Here is a 19,268-nt window from a genome sequence, read left to right as displayed (position 1 = left end):
ATCGTCCTTCTCGTATCGTATCCTGCCCAAGCCCACCAACTTATCTTAACCGTTTGAATTGTCTTTAACCGACATATATTGCACTGCATTCTCTGATCCATGTTACTCTTTCTGTCTCTCAGTGTAATGGCTAGCCTTTTGTACATTCTACAGTTCTATTCCATGTTCCTGAACCATATTAGGATAAAATGCTTTCAATAAATAAAATACATTTTCTATTTGGGCATGGTTGTATTACAATCCATTACTGGCAGTGGGGAGCAGTAGTGTAGTGGTAAGCACGCCACGCTATGAACTCAGTAACCTGGGTTCGATTCCCACTCACGGGCAATACCAATTACAATTATCTGGACCGGTCTTGGGCCTCCCCTTGGTCGACTCAACCTCAAATCAGTACATAGTGCAGTGTGTAAACATCGCGTGGTGCTAGACACTCACCCCCTCGTGTGCTGTGCCTGGCCTTTATAGGTGCTCGATAATAGCACTTGCCCCAACAGTCTGTTAAGGCTATTTGGGGGTCTGTATTATTGGCAGTACGCATGACTCATTTGTTTTTTCAGACATCTATGATTTTACAGATGCTTTTTTTATAATGATAAATATCAATATGATGTAGTTCACAGAATTCAAGTCATTGTTCGATGTATGTGCATGTGCAGCATTTTACACAGCCTTGAAATGACAAAGAAATAAAATATTATCGACAAGATGTCGTTATTTCAACAGCGAAACACTGAAATTCCCACCCTTGCCCCATCTAAAACATGCTAGTCTTTAGAAATGATTTGAGCCAATTATCTACAAAACCAAAACTGTCTTGCATCAAGGACACGACGCTAATATATTTTCTCCAAGGGCCACGGGGACACATGCGGTTAGCGGGCACCATGCCTGACCGCCTTTTTCTTTGCAAACGCAGCAATAAGCTCTCATTTAGACTGAATCAACTTTGGTGAAAAGCTCTTATCCATCGGCATCAGCAACCCTTGAGTGCAAAGGACAAAGCTATATAGATATTTTATATATAAGATTTCTATAAAATATATGTTTTAACCACTAACTCATTGAGACAAAGGCCTGCATTGCAGTGGACACCTGGAAAATAACTGCAGGATGAAAAAAACATTGCACTTTAATAACAAAAGTCTGCCAGCCAATATTGATGTAAAAACAGCATAGAATGCCATCCATGGCATACTCAAACAATTTTATTGTTTTTGCACTTAAAGTTTGGGATGTTCAATAACAGTACCCTCATCTGAATTTACAAAATGTATGCAAAAATTTGTCAAAAGTCATGGTGAAATGTATATATTTATTTAGTTGTTCATTTTCCCCATCCCATGTAGATTTTTCAATGAAGGCTCGGTCTTCACCAGGTCCGGAGATTCCAAATTTAAGTCGTGGCCTCAGATTCCTTTATGATGTTCCGTCAACGTTGCTTTGACATATTTTGAATCGTGCGACAAAATGGTGGTGTTTTTTGCCACTGATACGAAAAAGGCATCCAGTGAAATTTTAGAGGTTATTTTTTGGTATGATAGAAATATTTGGCATGCAACGATTGAAATGATACATTTAAGTATTTCTTACATGGGAAATGCCAGTGAAATGGCAAGATTTTAGTTCACACACGTAACAATTCACAAGACACACCGCAGAGATTTGCAAAAATTCTGACAGCATTCATTGCCTTAATAAGCTCAACTTCGTAATTCAAGGTGTTACATTTTGGCCTTTGGTTTGACAGTTTAAGACTTTTAACTTAATTCATTCACATCTACTATACATTATAATGGTGCCTTCAAACAAGGAGATAGTGGACTCAAAGAATTACATCATTTGTGGGAGATATGGTCAATATGACTGAAAGGTTTTCACTGGGTCTTCAAAAGCCCATCTGTTGGCACAAGGACCACCAACTAAATATTAATTTCCAGCTTGAATTAGAATCGCCTCACCTCCCCCAACCTTTGTAAGCAGTTTTCAATGAGTAATGTATGTCTCCTGCGCAGGTTTTCAGATTGTGCTGTACAGCTTTTCGACATGTTGATACCTACAGTTCCTGACGAAGCTCTCAGCATGTGGAGTGGAACGTCGGACATGCTGCTCAACACGCAGTACAACCCAAAAATAAATCTGACAGGAAAGTGCTATACGTAAACTTGAATGCACATGAACTTAAATGACTTTGGTAGCATGCTGGTATATTGTTTTATCTCAACCATTTCACTCCAGACACAATCGAGCCTTTTCCAAGGCATGCGTGATGTCACTAATTCATAAATGAATTCTCCTACACTCCTGGGATTTTTCTGCAAACCCAAACCTTCATTGCAATCATAATAAGGGCAGACCATAACACACAGAACGATGAATTCGACTGGCCAGCGATGATTGTCTTGGTTGGGCTCACGTCCGCTTATTGTTCCCTTAATGGAGGCATTCTCGTGTTTTTAATCCAACCTACGCTTCCTGTTTTCGGAGTTTACAGGAGGACAGTGTCATCTGGTCGTCATGATACAAGGGAAACAAAACAATGGACGACTTTGATGTTCCTGGGCCAAGCTGACTCACAGAAGCAACATTTCCCCACAATTTGCAATTCAGTTTGTTATTTTCCAATGAGGACTTCATACAGACTTAACAGGAAAGCACATGTACATAGGCTTCTCGGGTCATGGAGGTTATGACACTAATACTGCACCATACTGCTCAGTGTGGGCTTATGAAGTTGGGGACCCAGGGACCGGTTCAGTATCAGATGGCAATTATGTTCGCCGTAACCACGGCCGAGATATTCAAGTCAGGTCTCAGCAGGTTCATTGTGCAGTTCGCTAACAACTGTGCAGAAGTAATTTAAATTAATTGGATATAGCTCACAAAAGACGACATATTTATCAAACACAAAATAACTTTTACTGAATTGTATGTCTTAAGAATAGAATAAGCTACTTCCCCCCCCACCTCCTTAAAAAAAATCTTCATTTCATATATGCTCTTGAAATCCCTGTAACACAAAAAAATAATCTTACACGTCCAACACAAAGAAAGGGCTCTTTTTTGGGAACGTTAGCTTTATCCACCAGTTAACTAAATGCTCGAAACAAAAGCGGATAACCGCGTGCACGTTCAATCCAATGAAGAGCATACTCACAAGCGCTGCCATGCAGAGATCTTCAATTGAAAGTATTTTTTTAGGCGGGGGAGGGAGGGGGGGAGGCTGAAGCAGCACTCACAGGAATACAGTCGCGGGGGAGGACAGCGAGCGCGATTCTAAAACGGGGAGGTGAACAAACCTTCCCGTGCAGCCCTGCTGCCGCACTTGGGCTGCGTTTGCCACGCGGTAAAAAGAGAGAGCACATCTCGAACAAAATGTCTTTGGAGAGATGACAGCTACGAGGCACGTGATCCACGTGACATTTTCAAATGTGCTAATCTCACAGAGGTGGCTCGACACAATGCCTTTTGTGTGTGTCGTGTTTGTGGGGATTGTCTGACTGTGGCTACAATTAATCTTTCGGATTTTTTGTTTTAAAACAGGAGGGGAAAAAATAGCACAGTACCAAATGCAAACCTAAAATTAGGTGGATTTAGAAAAAAAATTTCAGCAAGCTGATACTACAGAGAAGTAATTTAACAGAAATTGGCGATATTCCTCAGGATGCTGTACTCATTCTCAGCAATATTGACGTTTTTCTCTCTTGCATTTGTTGCTGTTGTGCTCGCACAGCATGGAACTACCTCGTAAAAGTAGGGGAAACTGGCTAAACCGGACCATATGTAACAAATAAAATCCGCTCAAAACTCAGACAAAAATTATTGATAAAAATCTACTATTTTCAATGTACACACTTTGATTTGCACTCAAAAGCAGAAAATTAAGTATGAGCCCAGAATTCATGAAATTGTATGTGCTGAATAAAAGCGGGTGGCTTGCAGAATGAAAATTAAACATATAGAAAGGAAACCACCCACTTTTATTCAGCACATCAAATGTGATTAAATCTGGGGTCAAAATAATTTATTTCCGACTTCTGAGTGCAAATAAAAGAGTGTACATTGAAAAACTTTTTTTTACCTAATTTGTGTCTGGCCAATTCTAATATATTTGAAATAGTGATTTTTATTTTACAAAAAACACGAAGAGGCCCAGGATCGGCGGGGTCCTGGACCGGTGTTTGTAATGAAATCTTGAATTGTCACACGAGACGAGTCTTTGTTCAACATTTCAGCTCGTGAGGCTTCGTAGATCCAAAGACATTAGCGTCAAAGATTTGAAAGAATATAAACAGACAACAGGGCAAGTTAATTAAAAGTGTGTAAAAAAGGGACATGCCTGAAATCCACCTGTGCCACGACATAAGTGTTTCCCCCGAACAAGTTGAGGTGCGGCCCTGCAATTTTTTTTGCTCAAGCCAAGGGCAGAAGGGCCTTCGCCAGATGGAATTCTAGGGGGTCACTTTACCCGACCATAGACGACCTGCTGATCGATTAAATGTGCCACGGTGGGTGTAGCCATTTAATTTGCGGGTGGACAGCGGCAGAGATTTAGGAAACTAGCACCGTTGTTGAGAAGCAGAATCTTTTGACTGGAAGAATCCGATGAGCTATGAAGCTCTTTTCCACAGACGTTCACAGATGTGTCTAACGGTCACGCCAGAAGATGGAACCGGTGACCTCTGAAATGCAAACAAGTCTAGTGTACTAACCATTACACCACAGTAGCAACCCACTAAACATGTTTCCCAACCAAAAGCAAACATTACAATAACCTGTGCATTCTTTTTCAAAATTCAACATGCCTCAGCGTTCAGGGTTCAATTCACACAATCAAATCGTTTGTTGTACAGCACTGCAGTGTGGGCATATATATGTAGTCTTCTGTTGGGCTTTTGAAAATTACTAATCCCGTGGCTGAATATCAGCACATCTGTCAGCACACTGATCGCTGCTTTATGCTTGCCCTTTTATTTGACGCACGCCAAAATTCAGCCCTTCGTGATTGCGCGTCTATCAACACGTTTCTCGATTAACAGCCAAATGGATATCTCTTTCATTTTTTTCCATTGCTTTTTCCAGGATGTATAGTGCACCGATTGTTGCATCGCAAGACTGTGAGAGATGGCGACGGCTTGGGGAGTCGTTCATCATGGGTGATGACGATGACGAAGACAACTGCATGTGGAAGAATTTGAAGCCCTTCGCTGTCCTTTCACTAAGGAAGTGAACTTACAGTACTCAATGGACAACTGGTATAAATATGAAAATAGAGACCGAGTACAGGAATATTTTTAATTTGTAGTTTCACATTGAACTAAATTTAAAGTCCATTTATCTGCTCTGATGTGGTGGGGTGATAGTGGTGGATCCTATTTAAAGCACAAATTACTGCCTTTTACAGACCTGTACAGAACAATTTGTCAACATCTTCTTGGTTCTTTCGGTAAAGTCACGCAGAAGGGAAGTAATAAAATAATAAAAATAAAACATAATAAAACAATTCTCACGACGTTTCGGCCACAACGCAAGCAGCCATCCTCAGGCGAAGAATGAAACACCCCAAGCTTGGAGCGTATATTTAAGCTGGGTTAGAGGGGGGGGAGGTGGGAAGAAGAGCGCCTAAACAAAATAATTTGCATATCAAGAGGAATTCAGCATATGGAAAATGCGTAGGAGGTGGGCGGGGGGGGTTCCAAATCAATACTATGCCCGTGCATTATGCAGGATTAGCAGCATCAAAGGGGGGGGGGAAGGGGGGGAGCATTAACAAAGGAAAGGAATGTTGATAGTATGTAGCTGTAGTTACTAAACAACCACGTAAAAAAAAACTACAGTATAAACTGCATGACAAACTAAAGTATAAACTACATAGCATCATCAGTAAACTTACTATACTCTACAATAAGCTGAGTTACTAACAGTAAGTAATACATGAAAAATTCTACGTTGTAAAAAATTATATAATATGCTTCCATCTAAACTTTATTCTCTTACATCACACGCGTCTATACCGTACTATATACTTCCATAGGCAAAACCAACATTAAATTACATACTGTATTGCTATAAACCACCCTATACCTTATACATTTTTAATATAACACTATGTATTATTCTACCCACCCTAATGTGTATCAAAATGGTTTATTACGTCCTTCCAGTGATTGCTAAGCCAGAATCCATCTTCTCGGTTAAAATTGTCTCTGTGTTTGTAAATGTGGATCGCCTCATGTACGAATCTCTCATGATAGCCAGATGGCTTGCAGAGAACCTCTGTCTTGGAGAAGTCAATGTCATGTGAGCCCACTGAGTTGTAACAGTGATCTGCCACGGCTGAGGTGTTTGTCCTACAGTGTTTCAGGTCAGCTTTATGTTCACGGATGCGGTCCGAGACATGTCGTTTGGTTTCCCCAATGTAACTGCTACCACAGAGGCAACTTAGTTTGTAGACACCAGGGTACTGTATGTCTGGAACCACATCTTTTACAGACGGTACCAGATCACGGATTTTATGTACTGTGTTGAATCGGACCTGGATCTTGTGTTTAATCAGGATTTTGGAGATCTTTTTTGTGACCCCAGCAATGTAGGGTAAGGTGATGGTCTTGAAAGGCTCCTCAACAGGATCCTTCTTGGTGGTTGGAGTGATGGCTTTGCGGATTGTGTAGTCGGAGTAACCATTAGCCTTAAGAGCTTGGCGTACGTGTTTGAGTTCACTGGAAATGTGTTCATGGTCGGAGATGCATTGGGCTCTATGATATAGAGTCTTGATGAGGGAATTCTTCTGGGATGGATGGTGGTGGGAATCCGGTTTTAGATAAGCATCCGTGTGGGTGGCTTTCCTGTAGACAGAGTGGCTCATTGAACCATCAGGTCTCCTTTTGATTAGGACATCCAAAAAGGGTAGCTTGCCATCATTTTCGACTTCCATGGTGAATCTGATGGCTGGGTGTATGGAATTGATATGGTCGAGAAATTGGTCTAGAGCAGGCCGGCCATGTGGCCAGATGACAAAAGTGTCGTCTACGTACCTCTTCCATAAGGTCGGGCGTAGAGTGGCAGTCTGGATGGCGTCCGTCTCAAATTTCTCCATGAAGATGTTGGCTACAACCGGAGATAAGGGGGAGCCCATTGGGGTGCCCTCAATTTGCTTGTAGAAGGTTCCATTCCAGGTGAAGTATGTATTGGTTAAGCAGTGTCTCACCAGGGGGGGTACCCCAGCATTCAGTCCTTGATGAACCAAGTCTTCAATGATGCCAGCTAGCAACATCAGCAAAGATGAGCGTTTTGAATTAGCTCAATTAAAAAAGAGGGATGACATTGTCATCCTCTCAGCCGACAAAGGCAATGCCACTGTCATCATGGACAAAATAGAATACAACAACAAAATTCAAGAACTACTCACCGATGGCAGCTATACAAAAATAAAAAGAGACCCCACCAACAGCCTCGTCACCAAAACCAACAACATCATTTCTGCTTCAACCGCATTAATTGATCAGACCAAACAGTTCTCGTTGAAACCTTCTGCAGCCAGGCCACCAAGATTGTACGGCTTGCCAAAGATACATAAAGAAGATACACCTCTTCGTCCCATTGTCTCTACTATCAACTCCCCGACTTACAAACTGGCTCGTTTTTTGTCCGAAATCCTACGGCCTTTCACTGGAAAAACCACCTCTGCAGTACTAAACTCTACTGACCTGGTATCAACAATCAAGGGGATTGCCCTGTCCCCAGACGACCTGCTTGTCAGTTTTGATGTGGTTTCCTTGTTCACCAAGGTGCCTGTGCCTGACACCATCGCAATCATTGAAGACTTGGTTCATCAAGGACTGAATGCTGGGGTACCCCCCCTGGTGAGACACTGCTTAACCAATACATACTTCACCTGGAATGGAACCTTCTACAAGCAAATTGAGGGCACCCCAATGGGCTCCCCCTTATCTCCGGTTGTAGCCAACATCTTCATGGAGAAATTTGAGACGGACGCCATCCAGACTGCCACTCTACGCCCGACCTTATGGAAGAGGTACGTAGACGACACTTTTGTCATCTGGCCACATGGCCGGCCTGCTCTAGACCAATTTCTCGACCATATCAATTCCATACACCCAGCCATCAGATTCACCATGGAAGTCGAAAATGATGGCAAGCTACCCTTTTTGGATGTCCTAATCAAAAGGAGACCTGATGGTTCAATGAGCCACTCTGTCTACAGGAAAGCCACCCACACGGATGCTTATCTAAAACCGGATTCCCACCACCATCCATCCCAGAAGAATTCCCTCATCAAGACTCTATATCATAGAGCCCAATGCATCTCCGACCATGAACACATTTCCAGTGAACTCAAACACGTACGCCAAGCTCTTAAGGCTAATGGTTACTCCGACTACACAATCCGCAAAGCCATCACTCCAACCACCAAGAAGGATCCTGTTGAGGAGCCTTTCAAGACCATCACCTTACCCTACATTGCTGGGGTCACAAAAAAGATCTCCAAAATCCTGATTAAACACAAGATCCAGGTCCGATTCAACACAGTACATAAAATCCGTGATCTGGTACCGTCTGTAAAAGATGTGGTTCCAGACATACAGTACCCTGGTGTCTACAAACTAAGTTGCCTCTGTGGTAGCAGTTACATTGGGGAAACCAAACGACATGTCTCGGACCGCATCCGTGAACATAAAGCTGACCTGAAACACTGTAGGACAAACACCTCAGCCGTGGCAGATCACTGTTACAACTCAGTGGGCTCACATGACATTGACTTCTCCAAGACAGAGGTTCTCTGCAAGCCATCTGGCTATCATGAGAGATTCGTACATGAGGCGATCCACATTTACAAACACAGAGACAATTTTAACCGAGAAGATGGATTCTGGCTTAGCAATCACTGGAAGGACGTAATAAACCATTTTGATACACATTAGGGTGGGTAGAATAATACAGTGTTATATTAAAAATGTATAAGGTATAGGGTGGTTTATAGCAATACAGTATGTAATTTAATGTTGGTTTTGCCTATGGAAGTATATAGTACGGTATAGACGCGTGTGATGTAAGAGAATAAAGTTTAGATGGAAGCATATTATATAATTTTTTACAACGTAGAATTTTTCATGTATTACTTACTGTTAGTAACTCAGCTTATTGTAGAGTATAGTAAGTTTACTGATGATGCTATGTAGTTTATACTTTAGTTTGTCATGCAGTTTATACTGTAGTTTTTTTTTTTACGTGGTTGTTTAGTAACTACAGCTACATACTATTAACATTCCTTTCCTTTGTTAATGCTCCCCCCCTTCCCCCCCCCCCTTTGATGCTGCTAATCCTGCATAATGCACGGGCATAGTATTGATTTGGAACCCCCCCCGCCCACCTCCTACGCATTTTCCATATGCTGAATTCCTCTTGATATGCAAATTATTTTGTTTAGGCGCTCTTCTTCCCACCTCCCCCCCCTCTAACCCAGCTTAAATATACGCTCCAAGCTTGGGGTGTTTCATTCTTCGCCTGAGGATGGCTGCTTGCGTTGTGGCCGAAACGTCGTGAGAATTGTTTTATTATGTTTTATTTTTATTATTTTATTACTTCCCTTCTACGTGACTTTACCGAAAGAACCAAGAAGATGAATCCCTGCAGTCACGAAAGCTTTAAATCGAAATTTGTCAACACTTCAGTCACTCTGCTTACAAGCGTGAAGGCTCACACACCAGCAAGAATTTAGCATTTCCAGGAGACCACATCCACCAGACTCCCGTCGACAAATATTCATCGGTAATAGATTAAATGTACCACCACATCTGAATCACTTCCTCTTATCTGTGATAAGCCCTGCATAATAGGATGCATTTTCCATCACTTGTCGATAATTTATCTTACCTGCGAATAAGTGTGGATAATCGATTCATTTCAGGGTACATATAATATAACTAATTCTAGATTTGAAGCTTTCGTGACTGCAAGGATTCATACTCTTAGGTTTTTCGGTAAAGTCACGTAGGTAAAACAATCAATAAAATAAAATAAATGAAAACAACTAAATTATTTTATTTTGTTGATTGTTTTACCTACGTGACTTTACCGAAAAAACCAAAGAGTATAATATAACTAGTGGGTAAGAGCGGAACAGATGGGAGTAATTTCACTGCTCGATGAAGGCCTCCTCGTGCAATGTTGATCATGAAGGTCCTTCTATATTTCCAGGAATGATATTCTTGAATGCCTTTAAGAAACCATCATCAGACCCTATTGCATTGCAATGATAAACCAATGTTATTTACATGACAAATGACTGCTTGCTATCTCATGAAAGAAACATAACTTTCTGGTCGAAGAATATACTTTACATACTGTGCCAGTGCTGTACTTGCTCTTAGGCCAGAACTTCTGGATAGACGAAGCAGTCAGGGGGGCTCAGGACACGGCTGTGTTGGCGCACACACGTGCATGACAAATGCGGTGCCAGTTTTCATGGGAATCTCTTGTGATCACCCAGCCTCCTGACAGAGGCTCGGGGAAATGTCTCAAGTGATATCATCAATTCAGGAGAGTGCCAAGTTAAATTAAACCAAAATAAGGGGCCTATTCAAATATTGGTATAACTACTTAGAATTCATGATTCAGGCTTTTTTTTGCAGTATTGGACTATAAAAACCGTGGCTGTAAAGTGTGATCTGGTTCCAAAGCTGGCATGTGACATTAAAATCTGGGTTTTTATGCCATACATTATTAAAGCCAGAAATGTCCACTGGTTAGACTGTATTGGGGAAAAAAGAGATTATTGTAGAAATGTATGCGTCCAAGTTAATGTTTACTGCGGGGTAAACCTTCCAGAAGTTGAGTCATCACTCACAAGAGCATACGTTTGTACACATGTTGTGCTTTAATTTGTTAACTATACTTATATATTCAAAACACTGTAAATTATAAAATAATTTGTAAATTCTAAAATTATTTACGTTATTTTGTACGTGGCAAAGTTCAAGTTTAATTTACATTATTTTATCAATCCACTGCTCGATGAAGGCCTCCTCATGCAATGTTGATCATGAAGGTTCGCTTGACGACCATACTTAACCATGTTGGTCATTGCGGGTTGGTGAAGTGGGGTAAGGGGGGGGGGTCACAGTACAGGTTCAGATTTCACTCGTGACTGATGCTAGCCATGGCCAGGAATCGAACCCAAAAAAAAAGCTGCATTCAATATTTTTGCGTATTTCATACTTAACAAGTAATGAGGACATTAAACAGCGTAGCATGTTATCGAAATTGGGGAATGAGAGTTTGAAATTATTAAATATCTTGCGCACTTAGAGCCCCGTCGTTCATAACCTAAGAAATAAAATAGAGAAGTGTCAGACTTGCAATGGTTAAGTCACAACCCCTTTCCCCACTGGCACAGCCAAGCTCACTGCAGGACCCTCACATTGCCGGTGGTTTTCCACTGCCTGTTTTCCATGTTGAGCCAGAACCAAACCATGCTACACCAGCCTCACAAGACAATTGAATCAGGCTCCGGGCCAAATAGGCCCGAGAGTGGGGCTATCGAGGCATGCATTGCGTGTGACGTCAGTTCCGTATACTATGAGTGCACAGCGTTGGTGAAATCTACATTTGTCTCGCCTCCTGCATTGCATAGCGATGTCGGTGACACGATGCGGCTTCTGCAGTCGGGGGGAAAAAACAACAACCAACGCCTCCTGTGCAGGCTCGGCCCCAATGCGACACACTTGCACAGTGGAAAAGATGTACAGGACTATCTTAGGTTTCGTAGTGGCAGCCCAGTAAATAAAACAGATAACCACCAAACAAGATCACAGCCGTTACCACAGCATTACCTGTAAATAGCCACAACAAAAACGCTAAATCATGCTAAAAGCATCGCTACACTTTATTTGCGTTGGAATTCGATGGCATTTCTAAATAATTTTACACTGGTCAAGCAGTTCCTGCTGCTACCCGCAGCGAGAACTAGCCTGTAAATAACCACCTGCATTCATCCTTTCCACATACCTGTCTGCCACGTGGACACGTACAATATTATCCATTCTGTTTCTATTACGGGGGAGCAGAGTGCAGTGGTTCACGAATGGCACGGTGAACTTGGCAACCCGAATTCAATTCACCGCCATAGCTAATATCAGCGATGAGTGATATATCAATCTGTCCTGGAAACCCCCCCCCCCAACTTTCACCAACCCACAATGACCAGGCCATCAGTGTGAATTATGGTAAAACCTCCCCCATTGACCGATCTGGCATGGGGAGGCCTCATTCATGTAGCAGATTGACCAAGGGCTGCAGATGGATTCATATATTTTATAAACAACTTTTATTTGAATAAATGGCTCTCATTAGAACGTAAGGACAGTGAATTGGAAATCCAGTGATGAGCCAGAACATTCGAGGACAGATCCTGGACTGCATAAACAAGCACGTGTGGGGTCAATGATTTGTCTCAGCACAGAAACATTAGCATCAGCAGTTAACGTGCAAATAATGTATTTTTTTTATTCTATGCAATTGTGAAAAAAAAGTCGACATTATGTATACATTTTCATTGTATTTATTTTGACTGCCACCTACAAATTATTACCTGGATTCATTATTATTCCACACAGTCATGCAAATAAAGTGGTTATGCGGTAGAATAAAAATATGGAGTACATATATGGATGACATACAGGACCGGACTACATTTCATCAGCAGCAGCCGCAGCCATGAGCTATCCACTGGTGGATGAAGGTCTCCCTAATCCATTGCCATCTCTCAAGGTCTATATTTATGAAGCTCAAAAAAGTCAATGTGATTTCCCACTCAAATTCACGTTTATGTTTACCATCTTGAACTAGCGGAATAAATCAAGTTCATATGGTGCAGTGATGGGACACTCACGCAAAACACTTTGTTTCCGGATTTTTATACTTGATGACAGATGTACCGTGTGATCAAAAATCCAGGTGCCCTTGCACAACTGCACATTTGAAAAGCAGAGAGATGTTATTTGTTTTTTGTCCTCTCAATGTATAAAGAGAAGTGAAATTCATCAACCGATGAAGTTGTAACGTGATAAAAAAAACTAGACGTTGAGAGAAAAGAGTGGGTGTTTCAGCAAGACAATGTATGACCACACTCTGTATGAGGAATGAAGATATTGTTGGGAAAGCATGGATCGGATGTTCCGGAACATCCAGCACAAAATCCAAGTCCAGCGCTGTAAAAATTCAATCTATTTAGACCTCTGAAAGAAGCCAGCAGCATAGAAATAATTATATACCCCCATGACATTCGGAAGTTTGAGGGCAGCTGAAACAAGTGTATTCTAGCAACGGTTGACCACGTGGACTTCCAGCGTGGTGATGTAACCAAGAAATCTGCTCATGTGTAGGCGCTAGGTGGATTTTTGCATCGCGAAACCGTAAAAAATCGATGGCTTGGGAAGGCCTTAATCCAGAAGTGGGCAGATCATGGCTGATAAGGACTACAGTATGCAGATAACTATATCGTTTGTCATGTTGAAGTTAACAAATGTTTTATGAAAAAGACTACTTTTGTCTCATTACATATTGAAATACCATCGTAAAATATAATGTATATGGAGATGTCACGTGGAAGATAACTTTACTGCTGATGTTGATGACACAAAAAATCTAATGGGTGTGTTTTATGACAACATTGAGAGCATTTAGATAAATCACACGTGTTCATGTAAAGTATGCTCCCTGCATCAAGCTGGTTAGTGCCTCACAACTCATCTGTCATGCCAATAAAGCGCACTTGCATTACTGCACTTTTATACCTTTGCAAGCCACTGCTGGATAAGGGCCTCTCCACCCCGTGTGGGCCATGGGGGATGTTTGGCCACACGTCACCACGCTGATCAGTGCAAGTTGAAGGTGGAGAGCGGAGACATGGGGGCACTGAAATACGGTACAACAGATTCAGCTGCACTGCCCTCTACTGACAACGTAGCCCCAGGTTATGTATTACCTGAACGTGATTTTTTTGTTAAATGTAAGATACTGAAGCGCAGTTTGCATGTATTGTGTTGGATAGTCTAAAAAGCAGCGGCTTCTCAAAACTCCAGCTCTCATGACCCCCTATTGTGCAGCTTTCCAATATTACCAACGATCAGGTGAGTGCAGCGTGCATTGAATACATTTTCACATAATTGGAAAATGTTTATCATGGAAAACTGTATTGTGGGGGTGGAGGGGAGTTTGTGAAGACTGAGGTTTGAGAAGCACCCAAGATCATTGCACATGGGGTCCGAGGTGGCATAGAAAAACAACACAGCCACTGCATCAACAACTGCAAGCTGCTTACTCGAAGCCAAGGATTTATACCACAATATCTGATACGTCATAATCTGTCGCAAACATGTGCTGGCAAATGGTTAGGTTGTTAGCAGATGCGAGTTTGACTTCAATCAAAGGGAACAGGCGAAACAAAAGTGACCACAGATGACGGCGTTGGGTGGTAATTCCAGGTTACACCTGCGGGTTCTAATGACTTCACTTCTCTCATTTTGGCAAAGGAAATAATTGCTTTTCCCTTGGGTGGAGACCAGTGTCTAAGTCACCTCGCTTCTAAAAATAGAACCGTACGACTTCACGGCGCGTTTTCGCACACTTTCTCGAATTTGTACAACTGGGTCAGGTTTTTGCTGAAACGTAAAACTCCACTAAAAAAAAATTAGCCATCGCGACTTGAAGAGTAATATGATCAATTTATGTTAAACCAGGTCACAATGACCCACTTGACAAACATCTACTATATACAGAAGGCAAGTATTTATAATAAGTTGCGGCACTTTGTCCAATCCCTTGCTGGATGAAGGCCTCTTCACATCACATCATGTCTGTCGTAGAGGTAATTTAGAATAATTTACCACTCTTGTCACTATGGGCTGTGTGAACTTGTGGGTGGGTGGGTGGGGGGACAGATCACAGAACCGGTTCAGGTATCATTCACACCCCTGATGTCAGCCATGGCCAGAGGAATCAAATTCAGGTAGCTGAGATCACAACACAGAACATGAAACAACGCTACCCCTTCAACCCAAAGTATTGACACTATGAGCTCCCGCGAAAGGAATGCCGAATAAGTTCACCATGCTCATAAATCATTGACATGCTCTGCTGCTACCTTACAAATTGCACAGTAAAGTTATAGAATGGACAACAATATTAAAGGAACGTTTGCAAGGGAATGCCAGTGCTTGTCAAGAAGTCAATGATTACACACGATAGCTACGTGTAAAGAAATTAAAACACAATCCACAGTTACCACCCTTACCTTGCTTGCTCTGTCACACAAAGCGCCGCCAGTGTGTATGGGATGTAACAAACAAAAACAATTCAGATATTAACTTGAGAGCCGTCTCTAGTAAAACGGTGACAAGCTTGTGTAAGCTAAACACATGGTGGTGGTGGTGGCAATGTACCTGCTTCACTGAATACGACGACGCAAAGATACACTCCAGCAGCAGCAGCAGTAGAAGCAGCAGCAGTAGCACTGTGATGCTTGATACGAGAGCGGGCAAGTTGACACACGCTGCTATACAAGCCCCGGGTAGTAGGGAGGGAGGCTTCCACCCCTCTCTCTTCTCCGACCAAACTCTTCAAAAATCAAAAGGCAGCAGCTGCCTCGCACATTAACGCTCCACAGAAGCCACGTGCTGTGGACCGACGACGAGGGCAAGGCGAGGAAGGGGACATCATCCGACGGCGGAGCTGACAATGCCTGGGCTGGGAAACGCCACGGAGTGGAGCATCGCTTTGAAATGGGATGGGCTGTGACGAGGGAGAAGCCGTGCGCTGTGTGGTGGTGGTGGTGCTGGTAGGGGGGGTGGAGGAGATTAAGCAGCGTGGGACGGACCCACCAAGGAGATTGACAGTCCTGCCCAGCCGTTCGTTCTCCCTCTATCCTCTCTCTCTCTCTCCTCCCGTCTGATCACCTCACCTACAATTTCGTGGCCGAGCTAAGGTTTGCGTAGGCGAACCTGAAAAAAACCGGCACGTTGCGCAATAATATTGGGTGGGAATTTGGTGGGTTTTTTTAGTTTGCTAGCGCCTCCAACACGGATTCGGTGAATCATTCGAAACAGGAGGGGCTGGAAACACACGGCATGTGACTCAATGTTCACGTGTACGTATATTGTTAAAGGGTTTTTAAAAAATGCCATCAGTTTTCTTTTACACGCAAAGGGCTCCGCCAGACTGGCAGATGGAAATAAAAAATAAATAAAACACGACAGTCGGCAAAGCAACCAAACAGGTCTATTTTAATGCGTGTCATGCAGCAAAAAAAGGCATCCGATTTCTCACAGACACGCCGCATATAAGGCGCTGCATCACAGCGCGATGTGCTCGCCTTAGTTTCAATTAAGTCACTCCAATTCAAGAACGACGTCGAGAATGAGTAAAAGGTTTTCCCTCTTCGCCACTGTGATGTTAAAAGGTGCCTCGGGTCACAACCACCGCCCAACATCTTTGGCGCTGTGTTCATGGCCATTCTGAAACGTTTGTGTTTTTCTCATGGCAGGCCTGGGACCATTAACGCAGGACAATACTTCTCGGGGCATCGCACCGCCATCGTTCATGCTCACAAAGGCACGTGGGGGCTCGTTGATTGCGACTAAAATGAAAATAAACGTGTTAGAGTTCAAGTCTCCCAATCTTCCACAACAAATGTCGAATGTAGACAACACATATCAATCGCTTCTACGCGAGGCGCACAATGAGAATCAATGAACAAATGCAGGCACTGCCCCATGGAACATTGTAAATGTTAAAACCCACCTCCCTCCCCCTACTATATATAAAAAAAGTACTGTATAATTCTTGAAGTGACTGTCCGACTCCTGTGCCATGCAGTATCAGCCACTGAAGCATCACGCCTGTTGCATCCTACTAAAAGAACATTCCGTTTTGAGGAGTGACTTAGTATTGTTCACTTTAAACCAGGAGTGGGGGAACTTTACTTACAGAGGGCCAAATAAGACTTGTCAAATACCTTTGGCCGGCCACACAATTACACAACTCACTTATCCAATAAGGACACCAAAAAGATACCCATGTCGACCAAGTATAAAAAAAGCCAATGCAGTGACAGAATTTACTGAGCTACGCTAAAATTAGAAACATTGTTGCATGGTCAAAAGTATTTCCGTCTAGTACCCGACTAGTGCAGCTAAGATGGTGGTAGTGATGGATAAACATCGTTTTCTGGGCATTTTTAAGTGGTTGCCCTCATTTGGCCATGGGATGTATGTAAAGTGTGTAATTAAATCCGTCTGTTCCCCCACCACTTCTATAAACTCTTTTTTAACAGATCCGAGTGAGGCCCGTCTGGGAAGATCCCACTATTTTCTTCATTGGCACACTTGAACAAGGAAAAAAAAGTTAAGTGAGCACGAAAAATGTAATCACATCATCGCCCACAGAAGCACACTTGCCAATGACGTGGGCGTAATCTAACATTTCCATTCAGCTCTGAGTGTCATAGCAATGCCAATGCGTTGGAAGTGGAGTATGAGGACAGACAGATTGAGATGTCTCCTACGTTACTGGTTTGCTACTGATGTGTAAACATGGAAATATTCACCCCCTTCCCAGTGATTCCATGAATTGCTACAATCTGTGGTGTTGGTTAGGTTAAAGAACCAATACTTTTTTATCATCTTGTTTTTTCTAACATTATTTACGTTGATTCTCCTTTTCGATGTCTTGCCGGTATAGTTTTGGTTGCTCCATTTGACTAAAATGGTACGTTATTAGCACATAATTAGCAGAATAAAATCATATCTTTCATTCTTTTGTCAATCTTTGATGGATGAAGGCCTACACACTATGGTCGCCAACTGTCTGGGTTTGATCCAGGCAGTCTGGGAAATTGACATCGTGTTCCGGTGGCAACAATTGATTTGTACCTGGGTCTGGTGCCATTGTGTTGAACTTTGTTACGGTAATGTATAATGCACAGTTTTGATAGCACTAGGCTCAGAAATACAGATGGCAACCCGACTCCACACGTAGCTTTGACTTTGGCAGTTGTACAGCTGATACTTCACGACGCTGATCCGTGCCGGGTGGTGAAAGGGGGTGGCCCAGGACCTGTTCAGACAGCACTTGCCACGAATATCAACTGTGGCCAGGAATCAAACACAGTACATTGTGCTAACGACAGTGCCAAAGCTCCAACCCGAGTCTAAATTATTTGGTGATACTGCGTTTGGCAGTGGGGAACAAGCACAGTTAACAAAAATAAACGCATCAATTAACACTGCCTTCAAATGAAAAATATCTAACAGACGACGTTTTTGGTAATGGACCTTCTTCATAGCACATAAGAGACTAGAAAGAGAAGATAAGAGTTGGGGACTGCACCCTGGGACAGTGCTGTATACGACTAATAATATTTGCAATGATAGTAAATGCGTTCAGTAAATAATACATTCTTCGACGCACAATTCGATGCGTGTATCGCAAGTGTAAGGTATAACCGATTTATATCTATGCGTCGTTAGATACTTCACTGGTTTGCTTGACATAAAATGCAGGTGCAACTCTCCAAAATGGAAGGTGCATGCATCTCTATCGAAGCGGTACCTCTACACGGCCCTATCTAATCACATAATCGGCAGCAGACCGTACATTACCACACTAACAGCACAGCTGCTGCCACCGTGCCTGTCCCTTCATAATATTGTTTGAAAGGACCACATGTGTTGTTTTTGGAAATCTTTTGTTTATACTGGACTGTAATATGTGTATTGCAACCACATGGCTATTTCTTTAAACTCAAACGCAAATGCTTATAGTGGACTGTATATTTTTCAAACAGATTAACTCCCACTGTCTCAACTATGGTACGTGCAATTTGTTGAAATGCACGACTTATTGTCTCTTATCTCGCTGTTATTATGGTGCTGTAAAGCAGCAATTATTTGCCCTAATTATCTCTCAATTATCTTTCAATTATGTCGAAATTGTCTTCAGGATCCACCCACTGCCAATTAAATGCCTATTCAACAGGTTTTCTGTGATATATTTTCGCGGGTTGTGGTCATTTGTAGCTTCTAGCACCAATTTACATAGAATTCTCACTCAAGTGTAGTTATTTTGAAGCTTGGGGCCACTTGAAACACAGACGAAATCCACACACGGTTGTATATATATTTTTTAACCAAACTCTAGCCCGAGCTACATGTGTTGCATTTTTCTTTCACATGCAAAATATAAACTGGCAT

At 42.3% G+C, this 19,268-nt stretch overlaps 1 protein-coding gene and 1 long non-coding RNA gene across 5 annotated transcripts in view; both read right to left on the bottom strand.

Annotated features, from left to right (window-relative positions):
• LOC144721611 (RING finger protein 122-like) overlaps positions 1-19,268 on the bottom strand; it is a 67,825-nt gene that overhangs the window by 44,537 nt on the left and 4,020 nt on the right. Inside the window, exon 1 of one of the 4 annotated variants that reach the window (XM_078599387.1) lies at positions 15,462-16,796. The exons of 2 other annotated variants lie outside the window; for them this stretch is intronic. The gene's annotated coding sequence lies outside the window, so the exon portion shown is untranslated. Of the gene's footprint in view, positions 1-15,461; positions 16,797-19,268 lie in introns of those variants that run through there. One more of the 4 variants, XM_078599386.1, reaches the window with a different exon arrangement.
• On the bottom strand, positions 109-10,036 carry LOC144721610 (uncharacterized). Its single transcript, XR_013585936.1, has 2 exons — positions 9,688-10,036; positions 109-5,430 (listed from the first exon to the last, which is right to left on the bottom strand). It is a non-coding gene; the product is annotated as an uncharacterized LOC144721610 (long non-coding RNA).

The sequence above is a fragment of the Lampetra planeri genome, chromosome 12 (assembly GCF_965212315.1).
Source record: "Lampetra planeri chromosome 12, kcLamPlan1.2.h2, whole genome shotgun sequence".
Classification (NCBI taxonomy): Eukaryota; Metazoa; Chordata; class Hyperoartia; order Petromyzontiformes; family Petromyzontidae; genus Lampetra; species Lampetra planeri.
This window is presented reverse-complemented; position numbering and strand designations above follow the sequence as displayed.